Source organism: Epinephelus lanceolatus, chromosome 9, assembly GCF_041903045.1.
Source record: "Epinephelus lanceolatus isolate andai-2023 chromosome 9, ASM4190304v1, whole genome shotgun sequence".
Taxonomy (NCBI): domain Eukaryota; kingdom Metazoa; phylum Chordata; class Actinopteri; order Perciformes; family Serranidae; genus Epinephelus; species Epinephelus lanceolatus.
Genome location: NC_135742.1, coordinates 32,624,655 through 32,634,369, shown reverse-complemented (window position 1 = coordinate 32,634,369; position 9,715 = coordinate 32,624,655).

The following is a 9,715-nucleotide window of genomic DNA, read 5'->3' as shown; positions in this document are numbered from 1 at the left end:
AGGACTGAGACAAGGACAGAGACAAGAATTAAGTGCCACAGCGCAGTCAAGTGGAAGGTGGACTGTTGCACACTGTATCTCTAACTTCTTAATAACTTACTCAAAACGCTGATTGGTCACTTTTTGACCCGCCTGCTTGAACCCGTAATATTTTCTAGTAAGCTTACGTGGACCTGATTGTTTCTTTAAATACTAGCGCTAGCTAAGTACTAGCAAATCTTAAAATCCTAAAGCCAATACCACTTCCTACTTTGTAATGATACATTCAATTTAATTCTATCAACACTGGACAATATGTTGAATGAATTCATACAGCTTATCATCCCTTATATGAATAACAGATTTATATCATATTTCTCAAGTAGATTGACTGTAAACACTGCTGTAAGAAAATTATTTTTAAAAAGACATCATCCTGCCCTCAAGTATCCTCCTCCCCTCCTTTGTGGGTATACTATTCAACTCTAACCTCTCTCCCTCTGTTTATAGAGAGCAACAACAGAAAACTGATGCATGACCAACTAAAACAAATGGCCCAATGAGCTGAATTTACCTGATAACAACTATTGGATTGATTAGAAAATCCAGTTACCAATGATGCCTCTTAGCACCAGTGGCCTTGTAATTACTATGTCTATGGTATACTGTATATTTGAACTTGACACTGTAGAAAACTGGACCCCAGTCAACATATTTCAAAAGTTCTTGATACAATTTAGAATCCTTTAGGCACACTAAAAAAAGAAAAGGAAAAAAAGAGGCTGTTATGATTTTCTAAAGCCAAATGTAACACTGCAAATATCTTGTTTACTCTTACCTACAGTCCAAAACCCAAACATATTCAGTTTACTGTTGCTAAACCAGCAAAAAAAAAACATTTGAGAATCTGAAAATATTGAATTTTGGGCAATTTAACCTAAAAAAAATGCTTAAACAATTCATCTATTATCAAAATCGGAGCTGATTAATTTTCCGTTCCAGCTCTAGTGCACTCCACTGCAAACCTAACCTTTGATCAGCCAGTTCAGTAAACGCAGCCCAAGCTCCTCATGAGGACACTTGTAAGGCCCCAGAGCAACACTGTTTCCCATTTTACTCATTACTGAAAACAAAACAAAAATTTAAACTGATTGGCATTTTAAGCCAAATAGATTAGCCCAAAGCCAAACTTTTATACTTCAAAGAATCACAAAAACTGGCAGACTTAGATCAGTCTGTAAAACCTGATACCAAACTGTTTTAGCCAAGGCTGACTGTACAATCCCGACAAGCCTATGACTCAATTTTACTACTCTAATTGCTTTTCACTTTTGCGACGAAGGCTTCCCCGAAGCTAGTTCTTCTACAGTCATTTAATATTCACCGCAGGCGCTGACACAAGCTCTGCTCTTTTACAAGCTCCATGCTGGTTGGGACTGAGCTGCAGTAAGACTGAAAGTGAAGAAATCCAAGCTGCTTTTCTGTATGTTTAAAGAAATGGAAAGTTTTAGGTGTAAGACTGAAAACAAACAGGTCAAGTACTCTGACCCGACTTTTACTTTGCTCTCTGGGACATTCCTCCAAAATGACCTCATAGGGGACAGCAGGCCTGGAAAGCAATAAAACCAGTCTCAGTGGAGATGGCTTTTCCATCAGCTCTCCAGCTTTCAGTGTTCAGCGCCGTGGTTTAAACCTGCAGTCTGGGACCCCCTGTGGCAGCTTCAAGGATGGGGGGAATGGGTTGTAACAACTTAAACTACTCAAGTATAAACTCTCACATTTTAAACTTTAACTCTCTATTATAGTCACTACGGGCTGACTTTATATCCATCGGTAGCTAAGAGGTTAGCTACTGCAGGCAAACTGTGTCAGCACACAGCAAAAGTGAGCTGATCTGAAAACATTGAGGCTCCTATGTATCAGATGAACAGGGAGAACTGGAATAAAGGAGTCACTCCAAACAAAAATTATTCCTACAAAATGCACTTTTTTGTTTACTTAGGTCAGAAAAAAAACATTAAAGGAAGAATTAAAATCAAGTCTGTGGCACAGAACATTTCTGGGACCAGCCTCTGATAAATGCAATTAACTTTGCACAGATGAGTGCAATATTCTGTCCTTGAGCATTTTTAAACACTTCAAACTTTTTTTCTTTTTTTTTTTTGGCAAAAATGTCTGTATATCTTTGTAATCTACTGCAAGGATATCCACAGTCATGACCAAAACTAATATCTTTAAAGCATGGAGCACAACTGTGCTTGTTTTCCAGCCTTCTCTGAAACAAATAAGAGATAGAATCATAGAATGGTTCTTTGCATGTTTGCTTAGTTAGTCATAAACAGTTAGTTATAAACAGCTGCTCCTGACGTGCGTCCAGTGCAAGGCATTTTGGTCTGGTTTCAGATTGGGGTGGAGTGGTGGTTTGGTTCTTCAACCACAGGATGACATTTTTAATAATAACAATGTTAGTTTCACAGAAGAATTTAGTGCTTATTCCTATATTACTAATGCATTATTCCAACTGCACATTCACTTTCACTGATCGAGACCTAAAAGAGAAACCACTTAAGAAACAACTTGAGATTGGAAAAAGATAGGTCCTGTTATATTTGCAACTTAAACCAATTCTTGTATCGAGAACACTGTTCTTATTACCGAGCTTTAAAATGACATTCAGTGTTTTTATGAATACATTTTTAACCGAACACATGAAGTGAAGGGAATAGTAGTTTATTTTTTTTCTGTCAGGAGCAGTTTTTTCTTCTGCCCTGAGTGTGTCTGCAAAGCTTCCTTCACCAGGGTTTGCTTTGCCTTGCACTGGTGATGTCAGGACATGGTGGTTTGCTTGTGGAAGAAGAAAGGACATGATGCATGCAAAATTAAGGAAACATTCAGCTACAAGGATGAAATCACAGAATCACTTGGCTGAACAGTCATTCAAACAGCTCTCTCTCTCTCTCTCATCGACTTCCTCTGACTTCAGCTCAACATGCTGAATTGGTTAAACAGCCACTGATAGCGGCCATCCGAAGCCAATGGTGCTGTACACACTGGAAAAACTACAAGTGATGGTTAGCAAAACAGGGCCCGACTGTCAGCTTGTTGTTCCTGGGTACTTTTCTTAAAGGACAAAAACAGGAACTGGGTTTAAGAATATTTAATAAATCAGTTTACTGTAGATAGCTGGCAGTACATTATTTAAGTGCCTCTATATACACTGACGGTGGTTTTGTAACACAGCTATACTACATACAGTAAATAATAATTCATATATGTCACAATGAGGATATTCAGTCAGAATAGGACCTCACCATGAGGTTTATTGGCACATGTCCAACATTACCTGTGTAATATATAAATATACACTGAGAGGATGCAGACTTTGGATTTCATCCAGAGTCAGTAAATCAGCAGAACCAGCCCTGAGCCTAATCGCACTGATGATAAAGCGGATATAAACATTCAAGGTTATATGTTGACATAACACTCGACACTGTAACGCACAGAGTTTACATCATCTGGGAACACTGACTGGACAGACTGGTGTAATAATGTCTGTCTGGAGCTCCGGCCATTTAATGGCAATGCTTTGCCTGGCCAGTGGAAATAGCTGACTAAATATTGGCTCAAAGTACATGGAAGCTATGACCGACAAACATTAGGTAACTGTGGTTCTTCTCTTTCAGTTTAAGGTATTTAGACAGAGAGGCAACATAATACAAGCATAATGCTCAACATTTAAAATAATCTTTAAAGCAGCACGTCCCTAGCTTATTTTTCTGTAATGCAGTAACCCAGTAATTAAAATACTGTGTTCTTATCTTCAAATAGGGCTGTAATCAAGTATGGTATCTACCATAAATAGCCAGGCAAATGAGAGCTTAGGTTTGATTAACTGTCTGACTAGAGCAATGTGCTAAACCTGTGCAGAACAATAAAGCTTTTGAGTGAATACTTAGCAAATTGCTACCTTAAGATCATCCAAGCAGGGATACAAGAACAGGGTGCTTGGAAAAGAAACCTGACGCGTTGCTCTGGAGGAACAGCGAATGTTATAAAGTTTTACTTATGAGACAAGTCAATTGACAGGCACCCTATTGTTCCAAAGTGAAACTGGCTGCCAGTTTTGCAAAGGGAACTTAATAAAATGTTTCATTTGATTGCTGTTACCAGATGATTGTAACTTTTGAGTTGTTTCAGCAGGCATTTTATGTCCCAACATCGAGTCCTCTGCAATGAAATGTGACATTTACAACGATCTGTCAAATGGACAATAATTATGACTACGTGCTCTGCCATTTGGAGGAAATTAAACACTTGGCGCTCTAAAGTGTGCACTGTTCGCATTTATCAGCAGGGAGCCAGTGACACACAGTGGGGTAGCATTTCTTTAGTGGACAGTGACCCTGGTTTCACATCATGTCTCACTCCAGTGAACGTGTGTTGGCCTCGGGCTGCTGCAGGGAGGGCGGGGGACAATCAAGATAGGTTTCCCAGGCCTTGATTCAAGTGGGGCCCAATGATCAGTTACTGTTGCAGTAAATTGCAGAAATGAGACAAAATTTTGTCCATGTTTGTTCAGGTCAAATGTTCTAACCAAAACAAAATCTGAGGGTCATCTCTTTCATAAACATAGCTGCAACTGAAGAAGTGAAGGAACTAAAAGACTGAGCTTACACATTCAGCAATGTTTCCAAGGTGAGTTTCCAAACTAAACACAAAAAGATTGCTGGTGTCCAAAGTAGAAGTGCAGGACTGGTTGTCTGTTGTAGTCTGACCATACAGTACAAAGAGCCTGCAGATGCTCAGCCAACTCATGAGCTCAACACTGGCCTCTGAGAGCAGCCTGCGCTGCGAGGATACTAAGTGCATGCATGTGTTTGTTCAGAAGTGTGGGGTTATTAAGCTTGTCTCGTTTTCTGATGTGGTTCAGGAAATGGCTCGCTGCTCCACTTAAGCCATGTTTAGGTTTTAGCAGTAAACATTTTGTAGCCAGATTTCTCCACGCTTTGAGACTCATGGTATAAGACTCTTGTAAAGGTTCCGACAGCATGTACTCACCATAAAACTTTCACATTACGTCACTGCAAGCTGCTGAATCCAATAAACTACAGCAGGATATCACCATTTCTTCATCAGTAGATCATGTCTGAAAGCTTCATGATATGAAACTATTATTTACGTCTCAAGCAGACATTTGTGCTCTAAATAATGGACCTGTGAAAAATGGAAATAATGCTCTAGTTTGGCAGCTGAACACAGGCAGGCGCAACACGATTCGCAACACATTATCTCATGTGCAGTGGAAAAAGCAATTCCCACCTTGTGGTTCCTTTGGTTTTCTCCTGTGAAATTGGGGTCTGTCTTTAGAGCAAGGGCAAGGAGCATGCTTTAATCTGGAAAATATTACTGGGGGTGGAAGAACATGGGAAACAATAACACTAGGAGGAATCCTCTTCCATCCTCTGGGCTCTGCGATTTAAAGATATGCTTTAGTCTGCAATTTTAGCTCACCACAGCTACCCGCTTGGCCCCCTTCCTTTGCTACTCTTTTTCCACCTCCCTCTAAAGTGGGCTTTTGTCTTGGCTGTTCCATGAAGTAGAATGGCTGGAGAGTAGCTCAGGAAGTGAACAACTCCCTCAGGTAACAGTTTGGGTTAAGTCAGTCTGCACTACAATAAGCTGGCCTCGCTCCAGATCATTTTAAAGATGAATGTTCACTCAACTTTGAGCTTTCAGGTGACTCCACCATGCTCCTGCCAGTAGAGTCGTAACAGAAGACACTACTGTGTTATGAGATCTTGCTGCTCTTTGTGGAAAGCTTCCCGCGCTCAGTCAAGGACTTCCTCTTCACACATGGAGAAGTAATCAAAACATGGAGGCAAATGGAGCAAGTAGGTCTTCCTTCAAAGCAGAATGATTCCCCTCTGTTTTTGACATTGAGACAGCCAAAGCCTTCCGGCAACTGATTAACTACTGTTTTCACAGAGGAAACCATAACAAATGATTTGTAAGCTGTTGTCTAACAAAAATCACCACAGGGACAGTAAACGGAAAATCTAATCTACATTTGCTTCCTGCTGGGATGAGTTGTGGAAAATACCTCATAAAAAGGTAATGCTACTGAGAGAGTAGAAGATGCAATACTAAACAGCTGTAAACTAAAACAATCCTCTTTTTGATTTGTTCACGTAAATTATGGACTGTTAACTGATAGTTAGGATATCTGTAGATGTGGTGCACTCATGAAGGTCCATACGGGATTTACCAGAGGTGATTTATGCTGCAAATCTGCATTTGAAGAGAGTGATAATACTTGGGTCTGTTTTGAGAAGCTACTGTGTACTGAAAGGTGGCAGAAAAGTCCTCAAACACAACTTTGGCTGTTTATTTGACCCAGAGTGATCCAAGAAAAACAGTCTGCAGCTTCAAAGTATAGCTACCCTGACTGTGTGGTCTGTTTCCATCTATGGGACCGTATTGTACTCATAAAAACTCACATACCAGCTTCTAATGCACCCTGAACACAAAGGGCAAAAAAACAACAAACATGCCTAATACTGGTACAACTTCACTGATCATACTCAAGCTCATTAATTATCACCAAATAATCACTAATAAACTGGCTGCCCACAGAACAACCAACAGCATGACATAGTGCACTGCCTAATCCATATGTCATACAAGAGTCTATGTCTCGAAGTCTCGAAGAAAAAAATTATACCAGACACTAGTCTAAAATGAGTCGCTGGCATGAAAGAGGGTATCAATTAGAACTTTGATATTGTACTTAGGCCTGTCAGGATAGTAACTTTTGTTGAACCATATATTGTCCAACAAATAATTTCAATATATAATTGTTATTTTGAGACCATTTTATGCCACTGATATAATGATAATATAACAGCATTAAAATACATTACAGCCTTTCACAGTGCCTTGTACTTTTAATTCGTAAGAATGTTCAGACACTGGAAATGGAATGCAAAAAAATATATATATTTAACATATTTTTAAAAAGTAATTAACACCTGTTAAGTGCATGTAACATTATAGTACCTTTACAGGAGTAGCCCAGAGTTACTCAGTTTAAGACATAATTCAAAAATTTGGCCAACAAAACCAAAACCAAGTGATGCCTATTGTGACTTAGACAAGCTTAGCCAAGTTCCAGGAACACCACAGTTACCTCCATAATTCGGCTGGTGCACTGCAGGGGATGGACGGTCTGGAGCCAAGCAGTTTGCTGGTAGATTTACAAATGAAGTTGTTGGAGGGTAATGCTACAGACTTTTTGGCTTGTTGCCAGGGGTTGGCAAGCTAACAGGACTAAGCTATCAGGATTGTGCATCTTCTACTCCAAAAGTGGACCAACAGCACAGAGCTAAGCTACGCTGTGTTGTCTCTGAAATGTTTTATCTTTCTTTGGACTACTGGCAATTAGGTGGGGGTGATGGAGAGAAAAAAAGGGAGAATCAGTTCACCCAAGGCTTATAATGGTTGAGAAAACCCTGCTGTTTATTCTGGCATCACGCTGACTAAAATGATGGTCACACTTTTATGTAAACAAACACTCATGTAAAGACAACGGCCATATCGAGGTCAGCAAAATTACTGAGATTATGTCTATATATCATATGATGTGTCATTAATTATTGTCACAGGTCTAATTGTATTCCCTGTTGGCTTCCTTACACAAAAATGATCAAACAAAACTCCTCTGACAGGCTCAAGACTCAATATAAGCAATAAAGACACACCTTATGATAGGGTTGGGCGATATGATGGTATACATGCGATGGTAGACATGTGTCCACTGAAGGAGCAAAAATGATTCAGCAAAAATGTTTCGACAGAGGGAGCTAAACAGGGCTGGACTCTCTCTCTCTTGATCTTGTGATTCTTGCATGAGCTCATGATCTAGCAAATCTAGGGTTTTCCCTGCATAGAAAATATTTTGGTGGCCGCCAAAGCCGTTTAGCCCTCCGCCAATGGAAAATCCCCTCCGCCAAAGAGGGGTGTGGGAGTGGGGAAGGAAGGAAAAAAAAAATTCAAATCTCAGTGCAACCACTCATAGTTCAATCACCACGGTTCAGACCAATAACGAGAGCCTGGTGACGCGACGTTAGACCAATAATAATCGAGTTCTTTGATTCATCAAAGATCAAAGTAACGTGTTGAGCTACTTACAGTAACATAATGAGTTTATATAACTTTTTATTCATTGGATTAAAATGTGCTATATCGTGATATGTATCGTTATCGGGATATGAAATGACCTACATCGGGATATGAGATTTTGGTCATATCGCCAAGCCCTAATGTACTGTATTATTTGGACCTCTCTCATCTAATAGAGAAGATATGGCATCACTTAATACATTTGCATGATCTGTAAATGCAAATGCAAAGCGCGCGCCGCAGACATCACCACCAAAGCCCCTATCTGAGCCAGGGAAAACCCTTAAGGTGACATGATTTAGGCTGACATGGAGGAGGGGAGTGAAGCTGTAAATACAGAAAACTGTAACACTTTAAATTATTGTACCCGGGAACCCTAAAGCTTTCACTTTGAAAGGATTCATTGTTTTGAGTCTGTTGTTTTCAACTTATGGTGTCCTATGTAAGGCAGACGATTTTTATTTGTATGAAAGTTCCAAATAAAAGAAGGAAATTATCAAATGTGATAAAGTAGGGTGGGGTTATTTTAAACCATTTGTTGTTTGAATTGGGATGTCCTATTAAACACCATTTCAATTTTGCAGGCTATTCATGATTTCTTCCACATGATGCTTGTCTTATGCTATGTAGGTCAGTGTCAGGCAGAATAGTAGAGCAGTATTTTAACTGTGTTTACAGCCAGGCTGTGCTGGGAGTTTGGGGGTGTCACTGCTGCCATCAGTAATTCCATAAACAGCAAAGAAATGAGCTATGGTCTACCTTGAGCCAGGGTGCCGTTCTGATCATTCCCCAGGCGGCTCTTTCTGCATCAGTCATTACAGCCAGCAGACCTGAAAGTAAATACACACAAACATAATGCATCTTCTTTTCCACAGCTCAGTGTTAACATGTCATTACCACATTATATCTCATTTGTGTAATCCCTACAAAACCAGTCATATTACAATAAATGTTCATCATACAATTGATGCTCTAGAAATGCGGCTCTCTGTTGCTAAAACTATACACATATGGTCAGTGTATTCCGTGCAGCCCCGACTAACACAAAATCCACAGCTTGCCAGACACTTTTTTGATGGTGTGTTTTACGAGATCCCATCAGCGTGTTAAATCTTAAAATATCAGTGACCATCTGCCAGGTGTTTGCATTCAGCTGGTCAACAATCACTGGTAAATCGATGAGATAAAAAACACCAATAAAACAACTCAGTGAGGTGTAAATGATGGAGGCCAGGCATGACAGCACTGATATTATTCACAGCCTGGACATGTTGTCATCATTTAAACAGATAATGACATGAAAATGTAAGTTATTCCTTTCTTACTCTGAACAATATTTTCATACTACTGTGTAATGTATTATTTTCCTTGTATAATAATTACCATCATATCATATTAGGTGGGGATTGTGGAATTTGCCCTCATTTACCAATGGTATTCAGCCTTTTGCCAGCTGTTCAAGGTCAACTATCCACAGTTGTTAACATGTAAATTTCTGATTTCACGAGTTGTCAAGGCCCTCTAAATGCAACATTAGTCCTGGTCTGTGAGGAGA